Genomic DNA, 23,693 nt, shown 5'->3' on the forward strand with positions numbered 1-23,693 from the left:
GAAACAGGACGTTTGAGAGCAGTTGTTGCTGCCCCTTATTATTCCTGCAGCGGAAGAGGTGACTAGGACTTATGGAAAGTCACATGGCCAGGGCTCAGACTCCCTGACCAGTGCTCCTTACACTGTCAATTTCTGGTCTGTGTCAGCCATTAAGTTTGGAAATATGTCTTCTTGGCATTGTAACTTTCATCAATTTTAGTGCCTTCTCTTGTTTTGTCTTATGTTATTGCTGCTATTTCTGAGATATGCAGTTACCTCAAACTGCTTATTTTGAGATAAGAGTTAGAGATGAAATTCCCTAACCTCTACTATTCAGTCACTAAATGTATTTGGAGTTTCAGTCACCAAATGGATTTTTTTCCCCCAGCAAATGGGTTTGAAATATAAAATGGGTGGCTTCTTCTATGGGGGATGACTTTTCTCTATTCTGTTCTTTTGTACGAAGTAGAAACTCCCAGGTCCAGAAAATATACTCTGTGATGCTCTCTAGGCTTGACTTCCAGCCCCTCTGTATCTTGTGAGCTCGGCAGCCCATCTATTTTTCTCCCTATGAGAGCTCCAAAGGGCTGGTTTTTCATTTTTAGTATGTGATAATGTTGGAGAGAAAGGACTTTTTCGAAAGCTTGCCGTTTGGTGAAGGAAATGGAAATTCTCTCCCACCTCCCCACTCCTCACCAGCCACAGTGAGCCAGATTTTGCAACTCAGTCACAGTCCTGCAGGCCGCCACGTGAATGTGTGCTTTCAAATAGGACCCTCCCTCGCCCTCCCTGAGGATGCACCTCCCTGCGGGCCTCTCCTCACTGCAGCCAGGTGGCTGAAGTCCAGAGCAGGTGTGTTCACACCCTCCAGGCCATGTACCTGTCCCTGGCCTGTTAGAAGCCAGGTCCCCACAGCAGGAGGTGAGTTTCAGGGTAGAAGTTTTACACCTGTGTTAACAGCCACTTCGCCTTGCTCGCATGACCACCTGAGTTCTGCCTGTCAGATCAGCAGCAACATTAGATTCTCATAGGACCCCAAACCATCCATACTGTGCTTGAATCATTCTGAACTCCGCCCCCCTGCTCTGATCTGTGGAAAGATTATCTTCCATAAAACCAGTCCCTGGTGCCAAAAGGGTTGGGGACCGCAGGTCTAGAGGAAAGGCAGGAGCCTGTGTTACCTGGAACCTCATTGTTACTGTATCTTCCCTCCAAGTTCTCAGCGTCTTGCCTGGATCCCATGTCCCCGTTCTCGTTTTTCCCTCCTGTGTCTCTCCTTCCCACTTCTCTCCCAGCCACTCAGTGTGCGTGGGCTGGAGCAAGTCTTTTCTGCGGGCTGTGTGACTGAGGCCCCATGTCAGCGATAGTGACGTTGACACTGGCATTTATTAAGCAACTGCTCTGTGCCCTGGGTCTGCCCCCTCCTAAGAAGTCCCAAGGAGGAGAGGGAGCTGCTGCTTCGGGAACCTTGCCCAGAAAGGACAGCACTTTTCAGATTCATCTGGAACCTGAGTCATTCTTTCATTCATTTCGTGCACATTTGCTAAGTGGCTCCCCTGTGGGAGGTGCCAGGAGCTCAGAGATGGATAGGATCCTGTGTTCAAGGCCTTCTATTTCCAGCCTCATCTCTCAGGGTCAGCCTTGTGCTTTCTCTTTTAATTAGTCAATTCAGCAAGGCTGTACTGAGTGCTTCATGCTAAGCACTGGGTGCAGTCCCAACAGTACAGTGATGAATAAGATAGACCCAGCCTCGCCCTCCTGGGGCTTGCATTCCAGAACAAAGGAGAAGGTAATTTCTAATGAATGAAAGATGCTAGCGCTTGTTATTAAAGAAACACCAGGGATCGAAATGATGACTGAAGTGAAGGGGGATGGGGTGTAGGGACGGCCCTAGTTTTGCCAGGGAAAGGCCTCTCGGAGTCTCAAGGATCGAGAAAAAACTGGCCTGGGTAGAGAGGTTGCTGGAGAGGGGGCATTCCACCCAGGGAGCTCAGCGTATGCACGAAAGAGCTTGATGTGATCCCAGAAGTGAGGAAAGTGGGGCGATGAACAGGACAGAGTGTAAGGGAGCGACAGGGAGGATGGTCGGAGGTGAGGGTGAGATTTCAGAGGGAGGCAGGGGCATCATGCTGGGGACGATCACCTCACCAAGTACGAAGAGGAACTGATGAATGTAGGCTCAGGAGTGGGGTCTGATTGACATTTTAAGGAGATTACTTTTATAAGAGTGGATCACAGGGGGCGAAGAGCAGAAGCGGAGAGATAGGCATATAAATAAAATTGCAGGCAGATTCTTCACCGTCTGAGCCACCAGAGAAGCCCATGTTAGTGTATGCGTGTGTATGTATTATATAATGATAAATAGTGTATTAGTTTCTTCTTGCTGCCGTAACAAATTGCCACAAACTTGGCAACACCTTAAACAATACCAGCCTATTCTCCTTTAGTGCTGGAGGTCAGAAGTCTGAAATGGGTCTGATGTCAAGGTGTGGGCAGAACACTTTTTTTTCTGGAGGCTCTAGAGAATAATCTATTCCCTAGCCTTTCCCAGTTTCTAGAGGCTTCCTGCTTTCCTGGGCTCCTGACCCCTTCCTCCATCTTCAAAGCCAGCAATGTTGGTCCTAGTCCTTCTCACGCTGCCATCTTTGGTTCTTTCTTCTTTTCCACTTTTGAGGACCCTTTTGATGACAGCAGCCATCCTGTATAATCTAGAATGAAAGTGTTAGTTGCTTAGTTGTGTCTGACTCTTTGCAACCCCAAGGACTGAAGCCCACCATGCTCCTCTGTCCATAGAATTCTCCAGGCAAGAATACTGGAATGGGTTGCCATTTCCTCCTCCAGGGGATCTTCCCAACCCAGGGATCAAACCCACGTCTTCTGTATTGCAAGCAGATTCTTTACAACTGAGCCACCTGGGAAGCCCTAGAATAATCTCCCTATTTTAAGGTCAACTGATTAGTGACCTTATTTCCATCTTCAGCCTTAGTTCCCCACTGCCGGGTGACCTGTGTAGCCTAACACATTCACAGTTCCTGGGGATTTGGACGTGGACATCTTCGCAGGCTGGTAGGGGAAGATGTTATGGGGGCTGTGGGGCAAGGCCCCTAACCCAGTGAGGGAGGGGAAGCCAGGGACATCTTCCTGGAGGTAGTGGTACCAGGATGGAAGTCAGTCTCTACTTGTATCTTCACTGCCCTTCCAAGTATTTCACTGTCTCATTGAGATTTATTCATTCCTTCATTCAAAGCCTTGTCGATGCCCGGCTTTATGTGGGGAGTCAGAGTTGAGGATTCACTTCACTGCACATCCTTCAGGCTGCAGGCCGGATTGTTCACTTGCAACTCAGGACATTCACTTTATTTTTTACCCCACCTCATGAATCAGTTAAACTAACCAACCCATGAACACCCTCCCCCAGCCCCCCTACCTGGCATCCACTCCCACAAAGAAGTGGAGACTGAGGGGAGTCGGTCCTCTCTTTAAAATTGCCTGGGGTTGATCTCCCGGGATGGCGGGAACCCCAACACGTGTGCCTTTTGTACAGTTAAAACCTCAGTTCCTGAGCTATGGTTACTGTCCCTAGCCTTAGCCATTCCTGTTCCCAAAGCAGGCCATTGATGTCAGGAGAGGGCGTGTGGTTTGATCAGCACAAATCCGTCTGAACCGAAAGGGGAAAAGGCATCCCAAGGCCCAGCCTCCTCGTGGCCTGTGGCAGGCGACCCCATCTTCTGAGAGTAAAGGAAACGCACCATGATGGGATGTGTAGCCGCGTCGGTGCAAGGGGCTGATTAAGACCAGATTGCGAACATCTTCCCTGTTATTTGGAAGAAAATGGGCTCTTGTCCCAGCTACTCTCCAGATGGTGTCCGGAGACCTTCAGTGCCAGGGGGCCCCCATCAGCTCTGCCGGCCAGCACCATGGCGAGTGCAGGGAGACCGAGGTCCCTCACTGCCTGCGCTTCCCCTGCCGACCCCCATCCCTTCGAAGTGCCACCAGCTAGCTGGTCTTGTAGTATTTTTGGCGTTTCCCCTTCCTCTACCGGTCTAAGTCAGGAAATGCAAAAAGTGCACAGCGTTAGAAAAACAGAAATGAGCAAGCAGTATCTCTCCAACGGAGGGATACCAGGTGGAAGTCTGGTTAGACTTGGAGTAAAGAAGCGTGACCGTCAGCGCGTCCCCCAGATGTCGCGGGGCTTCCCGAGAACCAGGCCCACACCAGGCATCCGTGGGCAGGACAAGAAGGAGAGGGTCTGGCCTGTTTGTGGTTTCTGCAGACTGGCTCGTCTTTCCCTCATCAAGACTCATCATGCGTTTTTCCAGCAAGGCATCTGCCTTTATAAAACTCTTGCTTATGGGATGATACTGGGTGCCTGTTTCATTGTAGTTTTGTAATGAAATAATTATCCTTTCGAGTGGGAGGGATATCTAAATGAGAGGGAAACCTAAAAGGGAGGGGATATATATTTATGTATTTTCTGAATACATAAAAATTACATGGGAGGAAAAAAAAAAAGGAAAAGAAAGCAAGAGGAGTAAAATATTAACCATCAATGCAGGTGGGTAAAGGGCATGTGTGTTCCTTGTACTATTCGTATTGACATTTCCAAATAGGATTTTTGCAAACTGAAGGGGGGACGTAGAAGAGGGCTCAACATTCCATGGTGATTGTGACCTTGATTCAGGATGGCCCAGAGGAAGCCAGGAGATGCTGGGGTCTGCTACGGACCCCACCTTCCTGGCGTCCTCACACTTCTCTGTACCGAACCGAAATCATGGAGGAAAAGCATCCCGCACGGGGAGTGCAGAAATGCAAGATCATCACAGCCGTCCCGTATGGAAATACACTTGCTGGTCTGGTTGCCTCCCCTTCAGACTGAGCATCTGGAGGGGCGCGGGTGAGGGCTCGGGCTTACTCCTCTTGTCCCCTCGTGCTGGGCGCAGGCCAAGGGCAGGCACTGGGTAGGGAGGAGGAATCAAGTGCCTTGGCTTCTACGTCACCACGTTTCTTCAATTTTCTCGTCACTGAGTTTCTATTTCTGATGACTCTCCATTTTACTTCTGGAAATTCCCTCTGGTTCTCTTTCCAATCCATTGGTTTTGAATCCTTGGGTCTTATTCTTCCATGAGAATTCTTCATTTTTATTTCATATCTGTACTTTAAAACGTACTGATATTCTTTTTCAGACTGCCCTGTTATGTTAATTCTGGAGGAGCCTATTCTCCCATTTCCTGCATCTTCCGATTTGGAGGGCAAGGTGGTTCATACCCCACCTTTCCTGGGTAGCAGAAGAGGATTTACAGAGCTGGTTTTGTGCTTCAGTCAAGGATCTGAGGGTTTCCTAGGTCCTGGAAATGCTGCTGTGCTAACTGCTGAACCGGAGACTTTTAACCCCAGTCCATGCTTTTAACCCCAGTATCTTTGAGCTCTGCGTCCATATTTAGGGCCTCAGAGTTTGCACAGAAGCCTTTTTCTCCCCCATCCAGACCCAGAGGCAGAATGTGCTTTCTTGTCATTTCTCTGCACTGGAGAGAGGAATCGTTTTGGCCCACTTTCAAAGGAGGCTGGGACCTCTGTGGGGTTGTGGCCTTATGGAGAGTTCTCAGCTGTCCTGTCCTGCAGGCACCAAGCAGGGACCAGCCAGCTTAATACTCTGAGTCTTCTTTTGCAAACGAGGAAAAGAAAGAACACTTAGAAAAATGTAAAAACTGCCATTTCCAGAAAAGAAAACCAGAATCCTTATCAGACCAGTAGCAAAGATGTGATTCAGAGCAGCAAGCACTTTGAACACTTTCTGCGTGTTCACCCTGCAGAGCAGTGGTTTGGGGAGGCAGGAATGAGCTGGGCCTTAAAATGTCTTGTTTATCTTTGTAACTCCCAGTACAGAGAAGACAACAGGTATTTAAGAAGAGAGGGAAAGAGAAAGGAATTGTATGTTTGGAAAAAGACAAATGACTGATGTGGGAGACAGACTAATGGAAAGAAGCACTGAATTGAGACTCAGAAGTCCAGAGTTCTAGCCTGGAAATTGACTAGATATTGACTGTGATGTGACTGTTACAAGCAGTCACTTACCTTCTTGGAAGCACCCTACCTCACCCGAGTCAAAAGGTGGTGATAATTCTGTCCTGACCCTGACTCCTTCCCTGGTTGCGTGAGGTCACGAATGTGGGAGGAGGGAGCCTCAGAGGGTACGGGGGCTTTCTTGTCTTCAAGGTGGAAGGGGCCCCGTGTCCTCCAGCTGTACCTTGTTTTGAAGACTCCCCTCCCCACCCGCCTCCACCTTGTCTCACCACCGGGGGCCCTGGGTTTTTCAGGGAAGAGCTGCAGGCATTTCGGGGTTCTCAAAGCTTGTGCAGACTAAGGGGCTGTCCCCTGGCATATGGGCAATAGTTGGGTACTGGGGTGGCCGAATGGCTCCTGTCTCTTTCCCCTGGGAGGTCCCCCCCCCCCCAGATCCCACAAATGAGGGCTGAGCTGCAGCTGGGAGCCCTTGTGGGATAGAATTTGTACATTGTGTTGCCTTCGTGTTGTTTTCTGAGACAGTCCTCTGGATGATGGAAATCAAGGTCTCTGTGGGGTCTATCCTTTGGTCAGGTCACTCTCATGCCTGGGTTGATTTGGTAGATGTAAGTAGTAGCATTTGTCATGATACAATGGGAAAACTGCTGGACTCGAGATCAATAACAACAGCTAATATTTACCCCATGGACTGTAGCCCACCAGGCTCCTCTGTCCATGGGATTTCCCAGGCAAGAATACTGGAGTCGGTTGCTATTTCCTCCTCCAAGGGATCTTCCCAACCCAGGGATCAAACCCGTGTCTCTTATGTCTCCTGCATTGGCAGGCAGGCTCTTCATCACTAGCGCCATCTGGAAAGCCCTTATCGTACATTAATACACATCAAACATTGCTTTAAGCAGCTTTCCTATGAATTTGTTTAATGCTTGTAACAACCCTGTGAAACAGGTACTCTTTCTCTCCTCATTTTATGTGGGAGGAAACAGACACGCAGGGACTAATTTCTCGTAGGTCATACACCTCACAAGTGGCAAGATTTGAAGCGAGGCTGTCTGTGTTCACGGCCCACACTCGACCATTGCCTCTGAAGACTTGAACTTGAATTCCATGCCCTAATTCCTCATGTGGCCTTGGGAGAATCTGCCTTTCACTTTTCTCTTAGCTTTTCTGATCGTCAGTGTCTTCCTCTGTAAATTTTGAAAAAGCTTGCAGGTTTTTTTTAAAAGGTGTTAAACCAAGCCATATATTAATATACAGAAAGCAGTGCCAGGCACATAATCAGTTCTAAACAAAAGTGAGTGGGTTCCATTTGCAGGATCAACAGGGGAAGGAAAAATGAGTTCTCATTTGCAGGATCAACAAGGGAAGGAATAAAGCGAGGACCAATTCAACTTAGAGAGTCTTCCCTGCACACACTTTTACTGCATATCCCGCTGTGTGCCAGGCACCCGGGAGACAAAGGTGAAAACTCAGGGTCCATGGGCTAGAGCCTCTTGTAGCTGATTAGAAGAGAAAGATGTGGAACTGTTTGCAGTTTTGGACTGATGTCCGTCCTCACCACAGCAAAGCTACACAGGCATGGATGGCCGTGAGTGTGCAGGGAAGGGAGAGTACCCCAGTGGGGCAGAAAGGGGAACCTTTGGGGAAAACGTGCTCTAAGAATTTATGATCCAGGGTGGGCAGGCTCTTAGTATGTGGAGGGTGTGAGGAAGGAGTCACTTCTGATCACAGTCCTGATAGGAATGTGCAGGGTATTTTTAATCAGTCAATTACTTTTTATTTATTTCTTTTTGGCTGAGCTGGGTCTTCATTGCTGTGTCGGCTTTTCTGTAGTGGCGAGCAGGGTCTATTGTCTAGGTGCGGCTCGTGGCCTTCTCTTTGCAGTGGTTCCTCTTGTCACTGAGCACAGGCTCTGGGTGTGACGGTGTCAGTAGTTGCCCCACGTGGGCTCAGTAGGTGGGGCACATGGGCTTAGTTGCTCCACAGCATGTGGGACCTTCCTGGACCAGGGATCGAACCCGTGACTCCTGCATTGGCAGGTGGATTCTTTACCACTGAGCCACGAGGGAAGCCTCTGTGCTGGTTATTTTTTTTTATCGTTGAGGCCTGTTGTTCAGTCACACAATCATGTCTGACTCTTTGCGACCCCATGGACTGCAGCACGCCAGGCCTTTTTGTCCCTAAGGAAAGAGAGGCCTAAGGAGAATATTTGTTCAAATATTTGTTCAAGGAGACAGGCAAAACTCTCAGGTAAAATACCACAGCATCCGGGGTCTCTATCTGGAACGCAGGCATCCCTGCTATTTCCTACCCACGACTGTCACAGAAGTCCGGATCCAGAAAAGCAGACTGCAGTGTTTATAGACCTTCCCGTCATAACTCTGAGCCAGTTTCCTCTCCTAGGACAGTTACTTCCTCAGACCTAAAATAGAACCGCTGAAGGGTGGAGGTGCCGGATGTTTGCAGGTTGCACTCAGTTTAATGGTGTATTTCAGGGGCAGGCAGGTAAGAAGTTATAGAAGACACTGTTGGCTGTTTATCCTACATCTTTGCCCTTTTGCTTTGCTGACAGAACACAGATCTTCAGGAGCCCAACCTTCCAGGGACATTGAGAGAGACCAGTCCCAGCCCCAGTGGTGAACCTCTGTGGTCTTGTCCTCCTTGGCAGTGATTGGTTTAGGCATGGGCACATGACACAGCTCTGGCTGTAAAATATGCAGGGAAATTTTCAGGGGGGTGGAGGAAGGTTTTTCCCGTCTTAAGCGGAGGCATTTAGAAACAGCCTCTCTTCTGCGCTTGTTGTTCAGTCGCTGAGTCGTGCCCGACTCTCTGTGATCGCATGGACTGCAGCACGCCAGGCCTCCCTGTCCTTCACCATCTCCCGGAGTTTACAGCAACTCATGTCCATTGAGTCAGTGATACCATCCAACCATCTCATCCTCTGTCGCTCGCTTTTCCTTCTGCCCTCAATATTTCCCAGCATCAAGGTCTTTTCCAATTTTTGAATCAAGTGGCTGAAGTATTGGAGCTCCAGCTTCAGCATCAGTCCTCCCAGTGAATATTCAGGGTTGATTTCCTTTAGGATTGACTGGTTGGATCTCCTTGCAGTCTAAGGGACTCTCAAGAGTCTTCTCTAGCACCACAGTTCAAAAGCATCAATTCTTCGGTACTCAGTCTTATTTATGGTCCAACTCTCACATCCATACATGACCACTGGAAAAACCATGGCTTAGACTACACCATGGGACCTTTGCTATGGGATGTAGTAGGGCTGGCATGTGATACTTGGCACTATGTCAGCCATCTTGGGGCCCTGAGGGGGCCTTGCCTAGGGAGAACATGTTGAGTGTGTCTGAACAGAAAGATGGGAGGAACAAGATGCTGAACACCCTACCTTGAGACTGTTTTTGCGTTGTTTTGTTAGCCCCTATACCCAATCTTAACACAAGGGTCTGGCCATGTCACATAACATTTGAGTGATTCTGGATCCACTATACCGTCCTCTAATAACCCTGCACAGAGGGTCAAGAAGACTTGCTCCAGGATGGAATCCTTGAGCTGAGTCTTAAATAATGAATAAAAATTAGCCAGAAAAAGAGGGATGGGAAGAGAAGGAAGTTCCAGGTGTAGGGAGCCACTTCAGCGAGGGGTGGATGGTGCAAACCGCATGGTTTATGCTGGGAACCGAGTGATTCAGCCTTGGTGAATCCACTGTGTGAGGAGGGATGCACTGAGCCTGCAGGGGACATCAGGAGCCGCATCCAGAAGCTGGGACTTTATCTTGGAAGCTGTTGAGGAGCCATTGAAAGCTTACGGCGGGGCAGTGATGTGCCCCTTGGTCTTTGGGGAAGCTGACTCTGGGTACCTTGGACCGAATGGACCGGGCGGGTGAGGCCCAGGACTGGAGGCGGGCAGGCCATTCAGGATGCTCTTGTAGGAGTCTGGTGGCAAGTGGCCCGGGAGAAGGAGAGGGAAGGTACTAGGCAGTCGCACCGGCTGGCTTGGGGATGGATTGGGGGAGGGCAGAGGGAGAGCCATTGAGGACGTTGAGCCTTCGGGCTTGTTTACGAGGCCGAGTCACGTTTGCGTCTCTCAAGACCACAGCCTCCCCGGACTCCTGGTCCTTCTGGTCTCTGCATCCCTAGGTGCTCAGTGCTGGGCTTCAGTGGCGCATGGGTGAGAAAGAAGCAAGTCTGTGCCTCTCTTCCGCTTTCTCTTCCCCTCCCACAACTTCAGCTCTTCGGTTTTTGTTTACGTGGAAGGGGAAGGGGAGCTGTGATGTGGTTTCCTGGTGTCCTGGCTTCCCTAGATCTGAGCCTCGAGAAGAGGGAAGAGGTTCTTACTGCCCATCGCTCACTCCCTTTCCTTCTTACGCCTCCTCTAAGCCAAATGGATTCTGCAGAAGTCTGTCCCCACATCTCCAGTCCAGCCCTTCCGTGTGTCCCCACAGTTTCTGCCACAGGCCAGGTTTCTGCAGGATCTCCCCTGAGCCATCCAGCCTTTTCCCAACTCTCTGCCCTTCACTTCATCTGTCCTCCAAGCTGCTGCCAGGGGAATCTTCTCAAGACTTCACATCGGGGTCACCCCCTGCTTAGAAGGAGATGACCTACTCCTACTAGGTAGGTCACCAGCTCCGGTCCCTGGCTCTGTTGCCTGAGTGGTCAGATGAGGAAGCAGGCAGCCTGGTCTTTTCAGCTGCTCTGACCTAGGGGGTCAGCCCTCGTTCTCACCTTATCTTATCCTCAGGGATGTTGCTGGTTTGGTTCCAGGCCACCACCATAGCTGGTAAAGAATCTGCCTGCAATGCAGGAGACCCCAGTTGGATTTCTGGGTTGTGAATATATCCTGGAAAAGGGATAGGCTACCCATTCCAGTATTCTGGCCTACAGAATTCCATGGACTGTATAGTCCATGGGATCGCAAAGAGTTGGACATGACTGAGTAACTTTCACTCACTACCATAGAGTGAATATTGGTATAAATCGAGTCATGCAATTTGTTTGGTTTCCCAGTGTGAATAAAAGGTATGTTTACACTATAGTCTATTAAGGGTGCAGTGGCATTATGTCTAAAAGAAGCCAATGTAGATACCTTAACTACAAAATACATTATTACTAAAAAGCGCTAACCATCATCTGAGCCTTCAGCAAATCATAATCTTTTGCCATAGTAACATCAGAGATCACTGATCTCAGTGATACCAGGGTTCTTGGCCTTCTTAATCAATAGAAATTGATGAGACCAGACAAGAAATTCAGGCACAGCTTTATTTATTATTTATTTATTATTCTTTATTTATTCTGGCCTGGAGAATTCCATGAACTATGTATAGTCCATGGGGTCGTTAAGAGTCGACTGAGTGACTCTCACTTTCACTGGAGCTAGAACAAGGAATAGTTTCTCCTTCTCACTTGCTCATGGTGGAGTGAACTGGTTCCTTATATGTGGTGAGGGTAGGGTAAGTGGAATTGTACAATATATGACCCTTTGTGTCTGGCTTTTTCCCTTAGCATAATGTGTCTAAATTTTTCTCTTCAGTTCAGTTCGGTTGCTCAGTCATGTCTGACTCTTTGCGACTCCATGGACTGCAGCATGCCAGGCTTCCCCGTCCATCACTGACTCCCAGTGCTTGGGCAAACTCCTGTCCATCGAGTTAGTGATGCCATCCAACCATCTCATCCTCTGTCATCCCTTTCTCCTCCTGCCTTCAGTCTTTGCCAGCATCAGGGTCTTTTCTCATAAGTCACTTCTTCACATCAGGTGGCCAAAGTATTGGAGCTTCACCTTCAGTATCAGTCCTTCCAATGAATATTCAAGACTGATTTCCTTTTAGGATTGACTGGTTTGATCTCCTTGCAGTCCAAGGGACTCTCAAGAGTCTTCTGCTGCTGCTGCTGCTGCTGCTGCTGCTGTGTCGCTTCAGTCGTGTCCGACTCTGTGCGACCCCATAGATGGCAGCCCACCAGGGTCCCCCGTCCCCGGGATTCTCCAGGCAGGAACACTGGAGTGGGTTGCCATTTCCTTCTCCAATGCATGAAAGTGAAAAGTGAAAGTGAAGTCGCTCAGTCGTGTCCGACTGTTTGCGACCCCATGGACTGCGGCCTACCAGGCTCCTCCATCCATGGGATTTTCCAGGCAAGAGTACTGGAGTGGGTTCTCCAACACCACAATTCAAAAGCATCAATTCTTCAGTGATCAGCTTTCTTTGTGGTCCAACTGTCACATCCATACGTGACTACTGGAAAAACCATAGCTTTGACTATACAGACCTTTGTCAACAAAGTAATGTTTCTGCTTTTTTCCCTTAGCATAATGATTTTGAAGTTCATCCATGGTGAAGCATGTTTCAGTCCTTCATTCCTTTTTATGACAGAACAATATTCCAGCGTATGAACAAGCCACATTTTATTTGTCTATTCATTGGTTGATAGACATTTGGGTTATTTCAAATTTACGATTATTGTGAGTAGTGCCTCTGAACATTCACCTGTAAATGTTTGTTTGAAAACCTTTTTTCAACTCTGGGAAATATACCTAGAATGGAATTGATGAATCATCTGTTAACTCAGTATTTAAATTTATTGAGGACCTGCCAAGCGTTTCCAAAGTGGCTGAATCATTTTATATCCCCCTAGCAATATAACAGGATTCCAAGTCTCCACATCCTTGCCAAGACTTGTTATTTATGGTTTTTGGTATGATAGCCGATCTAGTGGGTATGACATGGTGTGTCACTGTGGTTTTAATTTGCATTTTTCTTTCTTTCTTTTTTTTTTTTAAGAAAATGTTTTATTATTTATTTACCTGGCTGCGTTGGGTCTTAGTTGCGACATGCAGGATCTTCACTGCTGTGTGTGGGCTCCTCCCTCGTTGTGGCTTGTGGGTGCTCTTGCCCCATGGCATGGCATGTGGGATCCTAGTTCACTGACCAGGGATTGAACTTGTGTCCCCTGCATTGGAAGGCAGACTCTCACCCATTGAACCACCAGAGAAGTCCCTGATTTGCATTTTGTAATGACTGATGCCTTTGAGCATCTTTGCTGTGCTTGTGGGTCATGTGAAGGGATCTTTAGGAAGGTGTGGGCAGGTGCAGGGAAGCTCCAGGAATAGTGTGGTGCCCGGGTCACGTGGCCCTGGGGCTCCTGTGTCATGCCCAGTTCGAGGGGTGGGGAGGGAACAGATTCTGGGACCTGGAGACAGGGAGGGCGTGAGAAGGGTTTCTGACCAGAGCTCAGACTTGGGTCAAAGGTGGCAGCCAGTTCACAGTGGCCCCCAGAGAAGGAGCAGTGGTGGGTCCAGAGAGGGGCAGAAGGGGGAGCGGATGCCTCACTCTCCCTTCCCTCCTGTCTCCTGCTGGGGGCTCCCTGTGGGCCAAAAGCATCCTGCAGCAGAGGGAAGGGGGCCTTGCATTATTAGTCCCTAAAGGCCAATCTGGGGCTTGGGAAAGGGGATGGAGGAGCATGAGGGACGTGTAGCACAGAACTAGTGTCTGTTCCAGGAGGCCCCGCTCCGTTTTCCTGTAGGTCTTCAGATCCGTCCTTCATCTTGCATTGACTTCTCCTTGAGGCTGGTAATGAGACGGGCTGCCTCCACCTCGAACATCTTTATTATAACATCCAGAAGAAGGGAGGAAACACCATTCCCAAAACCTCTTCTAGGAGATGGAGAAAGAGCCTCCAACTCCAGGTCTCCTTGATCCAAGTTGGGTCACATGCCCTTTAGATTAATCACTGGCAAAGTACTGGGAAGGTGTTCTTTTTAAGGTTTTGTAGAGTCCACGCTTTGTTTTATTTTTGTTTGAAAGGTGTTATTTTTCTTTAATTAATTTTTATTGCAGCAAAGTCACTTTACAGTGACCGGGAAGGTTTTGAACCAGCAGAGCCCGTTCCTGGGAGCTGCAGGAACACGCACCTCCTGGGAGAAGGGGGATCCTGAATGAAGTCAGGAATGAGGAAGGGTGCTGGGTGAAGCCCCATGGTGCCCTTCCCTGGGGATTCTTTGGAACATCTGATAAGCTGGAGCCCACGATTTTCCCACTCCACCCCATACTGTGCCAGGGGCGAGACGAGAAGCTTGGACCAGGCTTCCGGGAGGGTTTACGCCCTGGCTGCTGAGTCATCTCCAGTCATACCAACCACTTTAGGCTTCAGGGTCTCCCAGGCCCGGTCACCCCTCCTCTGGTCCACATGCTTAATAGTGATTCCAGGGAGTAAGTCCAGACTCAGTTCAACTAGGAGTCCAGGAAATGGATTTTTTTTTCGTGCAGATTTTAGGACAAAAGACAGAATTCTTAAAATCCACCCACTGGGCTTCCCTGGTGGCTCAATGGTAGAGAAACCACCTGCCAACGCCGGAGACACGGGTTCCATCCCTGGTCCGGGAACATCCCACCTGCCCTGGAGCAACTAAGCTCAGGTACCACCACTGTTGAGCCTGCGCTCTAGAGCCTGGGAGCTGCAACTGTTGAACCCACCTGAGGCAGCTGCTGAAGCCCATGCGTGTCCTCGAGCCCGCGCTCAGCAATAAGAGAGGGCACAGCAGTGAGGAGCCCACACACTGCAATTAGGGAGTTGCTCCCGCTCGTTGCAACTAGTGGAAAAACTCGAGCAGCAGTGAGGACCTATCACAGCCAATAAATAAATAAAAGTATTAAAGCAAAAAGCCAAACCACCCCCCAACACCTTTTGTATGATTCTGTGTATGTGAAATCGCCAGAATAGGCAAATCTATAGAAACAGAAAGTTACACTGTTCTTTTGCCAGGAGTGGGTGGAGGTGGAATTGGAGGGGAGTAACTGCTGATGGGTATGAGGTTTCTTTTGGGGGCAACAGAAATGTTCTAAAATCGATTAGAGTGGCGGTCCCACAACTCTGTGAGTTATGTTTTAGACCGTGGAAAGTGAAAGTGAAGTTGCTCAGTCATGTCCAACTCTTTGCGACCCCATGGACTGTAGCCTACCTGGCTCCTCTGTCCATGGGATTTTCCAGGCAACAGTACTGGAGTGGATTGCCATTTCCTTCTCCAGGGGATCTTCCCAACCCAGGAATCGAACCCAGGTCTCCCGCATTGTAGACAGACTTTACCGTCTGAGCCACCAGGGAAGTCCGACTGTGTCCTTTAAATCGCTATATTGTATGGTATGTGAATTATATCTCATCAAAGCTGTTAAAGAAGACAAAAGACACAAAAGCTCGGTCGGCTGCTGGTTCTTCTTGTTTTGTTTAAAGCTGAGGTTGATTGCTGTTTTATTCCTTAATAATAAAAATTATTTGTGGCTTATACCATGTGTTTTCTTTTTAATTTCATTTATTTATTTGGCTGTGCCGGGTCTTTTTTTTGTTGCCTGGGCTTTTCTCTAGTTGTGGCCAGCGGGGCCTGTTCTCTAGTTTTGGTGTGTGGACTTCTCTTGCTGCAGAGCACGGGCTCTGGAGCACTCGGGCTTCAGTAGTTGCAACAAGTGGGCTCAGTAGTTGCGGCTCCCGGACCGTAGAGCGCAGGCTCAGCAGTTGTGGCACACGGACTTGGTTGGCCCACAGCGTGTGGGGTCTTAGTTCCCTGACCAGGGATCGAACCCGTGTCCCCTGCATTGGCCCTGCCACTGAGCCACCAGGGAAGCCCCCAGTTTTCTTTATCCTCCCTCTTTCCTTCATTCTCTTTCTCTCTCTCTTCCCTACTTTCCTCCAGATGAGTACCTACGTCCCCTTAGTCTATGTGGGTCCTGTGGACGTGACCCAGCCGTTCACGTGCATGGACCTGTGAGCAACAGCCAGCCCATGGAGTCTTCCAGCCCCTGGCCACAGGGCCGAGTTCAGGGCTGCATACAGTCCGAGTCAGTCCTGAGAGTTATTAGAACCACGGGGAAAGAGATCTGGCCTTCCTCAGGGGTTGCTGAACTCTGACTGCACATAAACCTGAAGGCCAGTGGCCCCCTGGGGGCAGAGCTGCCTGAAACACCCCCCATCACCCCTCCCGGAAGACAGAACCAGCAGATGGAGACCAGCCTTGCCCTGACCACACGTGAACCCCTGGATCTAGCCGTGCCTGAAGTTACAGCCATGCCTGGACTTCTCAGTTTGGTCAGCCCAGCATCTCCCGCTTCCCTTTTTTTTTTTTAAAAGCCAGTAAGTGTTGAGTTTTCTGTCTCAGAAAATCAGTCTAGATGTGGCTTCTGCACACGTGGGCCCTCCAGGCTTACACGATTCTGAGGCCTCCTTTCCACAACAATCCTGGTGCTGTGTGAGGGAACTGATCCTTCCGCCCATCTCTCGTATCAGAGCAGGCCAGGAGGACCGCTTCCACAGAGGAAACAGGCTGCTGGAACATCCTGTGGCCTGGCACACAGAGTCCTTTGTGAGGCCCCGGACGGTATCTGGGTCCGCCCTGCGGCCTGTTGTGCCCACACAGGTCAGTCTGCGTGCATTCTTCAGTTGCAGGTCAGTGTGTGTGTGTGTGTGAGTGTGTGTGTCTGTGTGTGCGTGTGCGCAGCTGGGCATGGATATGTCCTGGAGTATGGCCTTCATTCATGGCCTGTGGTTCCTTTTCTTCTCTCTCTCCTTGTTGGTTATAACTTTTAAACCATTGGAGTCACACTCACTCAAGATTTTCGGCGTGACAAGGGGGAAGGGTGCCCACGTCCACTCAGCTGCCATGTCACCAGAGTGAGAAACGTCTGATATTCTTTCTGCTCTGTCTCCCTGGTTCCTGGGAAACACAGCTGTTTTGAGACCTGGGCCTTATCCTTCTCATTTTGCTTCTGAGGCTTTGAGGAGCCAATGGACTTTCCATTAGAGGGTTTTATCCCCAAAGCAGGTAGAAGGGGCCAAATCCCCAGCTACTCTGGGCTGCAAACATTCCTGCTTCAGACTCAGGTCCTCATGGTTCTTTGTCATTTAAGGGAAATAGAGTTGGGGAAGGTGAGGAGCCTTGATTCTAAGAGAAGTTGAGTTCATACCAGGCCCCAGAAGATGATGCTTAAGGGTGACCTACGTTTATTGTTGTTTAGTCCCTAAAGTCGTGTCTGACTCTTTTGTGACCCCATGGCCAGTAGCCCCAGCCAGACTCTGCTGTCCATGGGATTTCCCAGGCAAGAATACTGGAGGCAAGAAATGTATTGCTTAGTTGCTAAGTCGTTTCTGACTCTTTGCAACTCCATGGATTGTAGCATGTCAGGCTTCCCTGTCCTTCTCTGTCTCCTGGAGTTTGTTCAAATTCATGTCCACTGAGTCAGTGATGCTATCTAACCATCTCATCCTCTGCCACCCCCTTCGCCTTTTGCCTTCAATCTTTCCCAGAATCAGGGTCTTTTCCAATGAGTTGGCTCTTCACATCAGGTGGACAAAGTATTGGAGCTTCAGCTTCAGCATCAGTCCTTCATATGAATATTCAGGGTTTCCTTTAGGATTGACTAGTTTGATCTTCTTTCAAGAATACTGGAGTGCCATTTCCTTCTCTAGGGGATCTTCCCCGACCCAGGGATCGAACCCACGTCTTCTGCATCGGCAGGCAGATTCTTCAGCAGCCATCAGAGAAGCTGACATATTTGAGACAGAGGCAAAGCAGGAGGCTTGCAGGACCCCATGACACTTTTAGCTGATGTTGACCGGTTGGCAGCTGTACTCTGGTGGGAAATTAAAGTGTGCTTGCAAGTCTTGGTGTGAGGGTGTTTGTTTAGGTGGTCATTCACTCATTCAATGAACATTGACTAAGCCAGACATGTGCTAGCCACAGGGTCTCCTGGTTTCCCCGAAGTCTTCTTTGGAAGAGTAATGGTAGAGGTGGGACTCTTTGCTCACAGCTCTGTTGTGCCTACCTGGGTGATTTTCCCAGGGCCTTCCAGTATGGTGGGCATCCTGGATTCGGTGACTCCACTGGTGGGGACCTCAGGGGCGCGGGGAGTGGACTCAAGCCTGCCGTGAGTCACTTGCATCCAAATGCAGCATCCTGCTGTGTCACTTGCCATACCTCGGAGACAAATAGCTATGAAATAGAGAAGACTTACATCCTCAGGAGAAGGAAAGAGTCTTGACTCTGGAGAAACTTCTTTGAAATGAAGTCTTATAGACATTAGCTGATCCTTCTAGGTTTTGCAGGCAGTAAACTTCCTAAGATGGATTTCCAGAAAGAAGTTTGAGGATTGGGATTTTCTTGCTCATGAGGTTTCCTCAGGGTAGGGCTGGGAGGTAGTTCCTTCTCGGGCTTCCTGTTCAACTGGAGGTGGTGGAGTGCCAGGGAAAGCTGGTGTCGGTCACATGACTATTTCACTGTAGTTTAAGGGAACCCCTGGTTTCTCATTTTGACAGCTCATACAGAAGTCTTTCTGATGTTTCTCCTGTTTGTTTTCCTCTCATTCTGATCATGTGTTCGGTCAACGGGTGTTCGCTGAGCACCTATGAAGCATATTGTGTTACCCTGTCATGACAGCATTATTGAGTTGAGTCTTAGACACAGATCACCTCTGCCTTCAAGAATGAGATGAAACGAATCAGCCAGGCCCCTCTTTGCAGTCACCCCTGCTCATCCTTCTCTCTGCCAGACTGTCCTTTTCCTCTTGCAATGCCATCTCCTTCCAGGAAGCCTTCCTTGATTGACTCTGCCCCTCTGTTACCATTCAACAAATGCTGCCATATGCCTGCTGCATGTCAGCCCCTGGACAGTGGCTTTGGGGGTCAAGATCAGAGATTTAGAGGAGAGTTTAAGTCATGGTTCCTGTCCCAGAGGAACTTCTCGTATTGAACACAATCATGGGAGCAGTGTTAGCCTTTGGATGAGGAGGTTTCCAGGATGTACCTGCAGTATTGTGTTAGGCTTCCCTGCTGGCTCAGTGGTAAAGAATCTGTTTGCCAATACAGGAGACACAAGTTCAATTCCTGATCCGGGAAAATCCCACGTGCCACAGAACGTCTCAGCCCATGTACCACATCTACTGAGCCTGTGCTCTGGAGCCGGGGGGTGCAGCCCCTGCTCGATGAAGCCAGAGAAAAACCTGTGTAGCAGTGGAGGTGCAGCACAGCCAAAAGTAAAATAAGCGAGTAAATTGTAGAAGGGCTTTCCTTGTGGCTCAGCTGCTAAAGAATCCACCTGCAATGCAGGAGACTTGGGTTCGATCCCTGGGTCGGGAAGATCCCCTGGAGAAGGGAAAGGCTACCCACTCCAGTATTCATGCCTGGAGAGTCCCATGGACAGAAGAGCCTGGTAGGCTACAGTCCACGGGGTCACAAAGAGTCGGACACGAATGAGTGACTTCACTTACACTTACTTACACACTCCAGTATTCTGGCCTGGAGGATTCCATGGACTGTATAGTCCACGGGGTGCAAAGAGTTGGCCACGACCTAGCGACTTTCACTTCACTTCACTTCATTGTATTATTGGGACTTCCCTGGCGTCCAGTGGTTAAGACGACGTGCTGCCAACGCAGCGGGTGTGGATTTGATCCCTGGTCAGGGAACGAGGATGCCACGTGCTGTGCAGCGCTGCTGAGAGACTTTTTAAAGGTACTGTGTTATTATGCTATGTCTATTGTTCATTTGGCTTTCCAGTGGTGAAGAATCCACCTGCCCATGCAGGAGGCGCAGGCTTGATCCCTGGGTCAGGAAGATGCCCTGGAGAAGGAAGTGCCACCTCAGTCCAGTACTCTTGCCTGGGAAATCTCATGGACAGAGGAGCCTGGCGGGCTCCAGTCCATGGGGTCGCAAAGAGTCAGACACGACTGAGTGACTGAGCACACATGCATATTTTTCATTTACTAAATACATTGCTCATTTACGCTTCAACTGTGTATCCAGTTCTAGAAACTGGAACCCTTGTGCACTGTTGGTGGGTTTGTAAGATGGTGCAGTCTCTGTGGAAATCAGTGTGGCAGTTCTTCAGAAATTAAAATTAGAATTACTGTCTGACCCAACAGATCCACCTCTGGGTGTGTATATATATCCAAAAGAATTGAGGTCTCAAAGAGATGCTTCAACATCCATGTTCACGGCGGCCTTATTCACTCTTATTCAGCCATCAATAGCTGAATGGATAAATAAAATGTCATATGTACATATAATGGAATATTATCCAACCTTAAAAAGGAAGGAAATTCTGATACAGGCTGTAACATGGATGAATCTTGAGGACATCATGCTAAGTGAAATAAACCAGTCTCAAAAATACAAATGCTATATGGTTCCACTCATGTGAGCTATCTAAAGTAGTCAGATTCATAGAAATAGAATGTAGAATGGTGGTTGCCCAGGGCTGGAGGGAGGAGGTATGTGGAGTTATTGATAAATGGTGTAGTTTCATTTTTATAGAATGAGATAGTTCTGGCATCTGCTGTTATAGCAATGTGAATATACTTAACACTGCTGAACTATATCCAGTCTTTTTTCCCTTTCTTGTATGTGCAGTCGTGTCAAACTCTTTGTGATCCTATGGACTGTAGCCCTCCAGGCTTCTCTGCCCTTTGGATTTCCCAGGCAAGAATACTGGAGTTGATGGCCATTTCCACCTCTAGGAGATCTTGCTGACCCAGGGATCAAACCCATGTCTCCTGCATTATGCTAGCTGTTTTTTTTTTTTTTTCAGTTATTATTTAACCTGTCAAAGCTGTTGTCTCCTCTCAAAGGTGGGGCTCATAATCGCAACTGTGTTTCTCACTGTGGGAAATGGGGTGAAGCGTGAGCACAGTCGAAGGTGGCAGAGTGCGTGGTGCCCACGCAAGCCCTTCGTGGTGCCCTATGGGCACTGGGCAGTGGGGCTTCCTGCAGGGGGATGAACACCTTTCTATGCAAAATCCTTTCCATCCCAGTTCCCTTTCCCTTGGGCAGGATGGAGGCCAGGCCTTGGTCGTGGCCCCCCTGCCTGTCCCCTGCAGCAGGATGACCAGCTGCAGGAGCCACGTCTACGGCACTGGCCTTGCTGAGAAGCCACCTAGTTGGGACCCTGGGCTGCTGACGTCCTTTCTGCTTGTGGGTTGTCACTGGAGGGGAGTTTATCCATCACACATCTGCTGTGTGCTAGTGTTCCTCACATCCTTTTGTGACGGCCACATCTGAGAATATTAGTTCTCTGGCACTTGTCCAGTCGCTCAGTTGTGTCTGACTCTTTGTGACCCCGTGGACTGCAGGGTGCCGGGCTTCCCTGTCCTTCAGCATCTCCCAAAGTTTGCTCAAACTCACGTCCATCAAGTCGGAATTGCCATCCAACCATCTCATCCTCTGTCGTCCCCTTCTCTTCCTGCCTTCAGTCTTTCCCAGTGTCCAGCTTTTTCTATTGAGAACACGTTCTCCGGCAGGAGGTCCCAGTGCTGCTTGCCAGAGGATGCACTTGGACGTTCATGAACTTGTGGGCACCCTGGCAGTGTGTAGGGCACCATCAATGTCTGCTGCCATCCGAATTTTCCAGAAGAAGACACAGACTTGCTGAAGTGAAGCTCATGGCCTGGGGTTGCGCAGCAGTTAGCGGGGAGAACCAGTGCTGCAATGGAAGCTTTCCTGCTCCGAAGACTGTCCTCTTTCCAGCGCTTGGGAAATTCCCCCAGCGCAGGGCTGCCTGCCGCTCCTTCTCCTACGCAGCGAGCCCAGGAGGCAGCCACACAGATGGCTCTGCGCTCAGTGTGCTTGCTGATGGTAAACACGCAATTGTTTGCAGGGACCTGCATCGTACTGTTAAAACAGTTGGTAGCACAACAGACCCTAGGCACCCGCAGACTTCACATGCCGCGCTTGCAGTTCTTCCCAGGAGACCCCAGGAAATGTGTAAATTTTGAGGTGGCACAGACTGAGTTGGACCTGCTTCTGCGTTGTGTGAGGAGCAGGCACTGTGGTGAGTGAGGCCCCCTGCACATAGTTCTGAAGGTTACTCGGTGGTTCTCCTCTCAGCTCCCTGAGCTTGTTTGCCTGGCATTCACGTATGTTAAGATTCACACAGTTCTCAGGATGCAGCTTTTTAAGATGCTGAGAAGTTATTATTCACCTGCAGTGCATAGGTTCCTATGGCACCCAGCACTTTTTCTCATTGCCCAGGAGGTAGTTTGGTTAAGGTCTGATTCTCTTAACCACGAGCTCTAAGCAGAGCCTGGGTCTGTTTTGCTCTATGTGTGTGTGTGTGTGTGTGTGCACTCAGTTGCTCAGTCATGCCCAACTCTCTTGCAACCCCATGGACTTTATAGCCCACTAGGCTCCTCTGTCCATGGACTTTTCCAGGCAAGAATGCTGGAGTGGGTTGCCGTTTCCTCCTTCAGGAGATCGTCCCGGCTTAGGGATCGTACCCTCATCTCTTTTGTCTCCTGCATTGGTAGGCGGATTCTTTACCACTCTGCCACCTTTGCTGACCATTATTACATCCTTGGCACTTAGCTTAACAAACACTTTTCCAGTAATTGAATGGAGGGATTTTCCAACAGGTGACTCTCACTTACAGGAAGCTCTTGCCAATGGGACGTGGCATGCAGTTGGCACTTGCTCATTGTCTGTGAGGCAGGTCCTACGTTTTGTTCACACCCAGACTAGGTCACTCGTGAGAGTTTATTCTGTCATCTGTATCCCTGCCCCCCTGCACCCGCTTGACTGCGGTCTTAGACTACCCAACTTGGCCTCCTGACTGTGGCCTAGTGTGCAGTCCACCCAGGAAACATGATCTAAGACATGAACACAGTCATCATTCGTTTATAATCCAGCCAGACAGTGTACTGAGTAGATTTCCCTGTGTTATACAGTAGGTTCTTAGTTCTCTGTTTTATTTATAGTCATGTGTATATGTCAATCCCAATCTCTCAGCTTATTCCTCCCTCCCCTGTTAACCCCTGGTAACCATAAGTTTGTTTTCTATATCTGTGATTCTATTTCTGTTTTGTAGGTAAGTTCATTTGTACCCTTTTTTTTTTTAGATTCCACCATAAGTGATGTCATATGATAGTTGCCTTTCTCTGTCTGACTTACTTCTCTCAATATGAAAATTTCTAGGTCCATCCATGTTGCTGAAAATAGCATTCTTTCTTTCTTTTTTGTGGCTGAGTAATATTCCATTGTATATATGCACCACATCTTCTTTATCCATTCCTCTGTTGATGGACATTTAGATTGCTTCCGTGTCCTGGCTATGGTAAATAGTGCTGCTTTGAACATTGGGGTGCATGTATCTTTTTGAACTATGGTTTTCCCCAGATACATGCCCAGGAGTGGGAGTGCTGGTTCAGACAGTAGCTCTATTTTTAGTTTTTTAAGGAACCTCCACAGTGTTCTCCATAGTGACTGTACCAATTTGCATGCCCACCAACAGTGTAGGAGGGTTCCCTTTTCTGGAAAGATGCTTGAAGGAGAAGGCATTTTGAGTGGGGATAGACAAGCTAGGCTTCCAGTAGATAAGAGGAAGATTGGTAGAAATATGTACTCAGGCTATTTCCTTTCCATCCCTGGTTTTCTAACTATGATTGCTACAAAACAGGAAAGAGTCTCATCAGTAAATAGGATAAGTGTTTGCTGAATGTTATGGGAACAAAGGAAACTGTCCAAACTGGAGTCAGCTGCAGGTGATTCCAGTTCACAGCGTCCTCCATAAAAGGACATGAATCTCCACATTGGTGAAGTCACTTCTGTTGAATAAAACTCAACACCTATTTGGAGATAGGCAGTAAAGAAGGGCTGAGGTGCCCAGTGATTTATGTCCCTGTTTCTGCCTGGCGTGCAGTAATCGCTGTCTGGAATGACAAACTG

The 23,693-nt window shown here is 48.9% G+C and overlaps 1 protein-coding gene across 3 annotated transcripts in view; it reads left to right on the forward strand.

The window, feature by feature from the left end:
• ASAP1 (ArfGAP with SH3 domain, ankyrin repeat and PH domain 1) overlaps positions 1 to 23,693 on the forward strand; it is a 334,855-nt gene that overhangs the window by 1,675 nt on the left and 309,487 nt on the right. The window contains exon 1 of one of the 3 annotated variants that reach the window (XM_069600956.1): positions 16,150 to 16,430. The exons of the other annotated variants lie outside the window; for them this stretch is intronic. The gene's annotated coding sequence lies outside the window, so the exon portion shown is untranslated. Of the gene's footprint in view, positions 1 to 16,149; positions 16,431 to 23,693 lie in introns of those variants that run through there. 3 annotated transcript variants of the gene reach the window in all.

This window comes from Ovis canadensis, chromosome 9 (genome assembly GCF_042477335.2).
Source record: "Ovis canadensis isolate MfBH-ARS-UI-01 breed Bighorn chromosome 9, ARS-UI_OviCan_v2, whole genome shotgun sequence".
Lineage (NCBI taxonomy): Eukaryota > Metazoa > Chordata > Mammalia > Artiodactyla > Bovidae > Ovis > Ovis canadensis.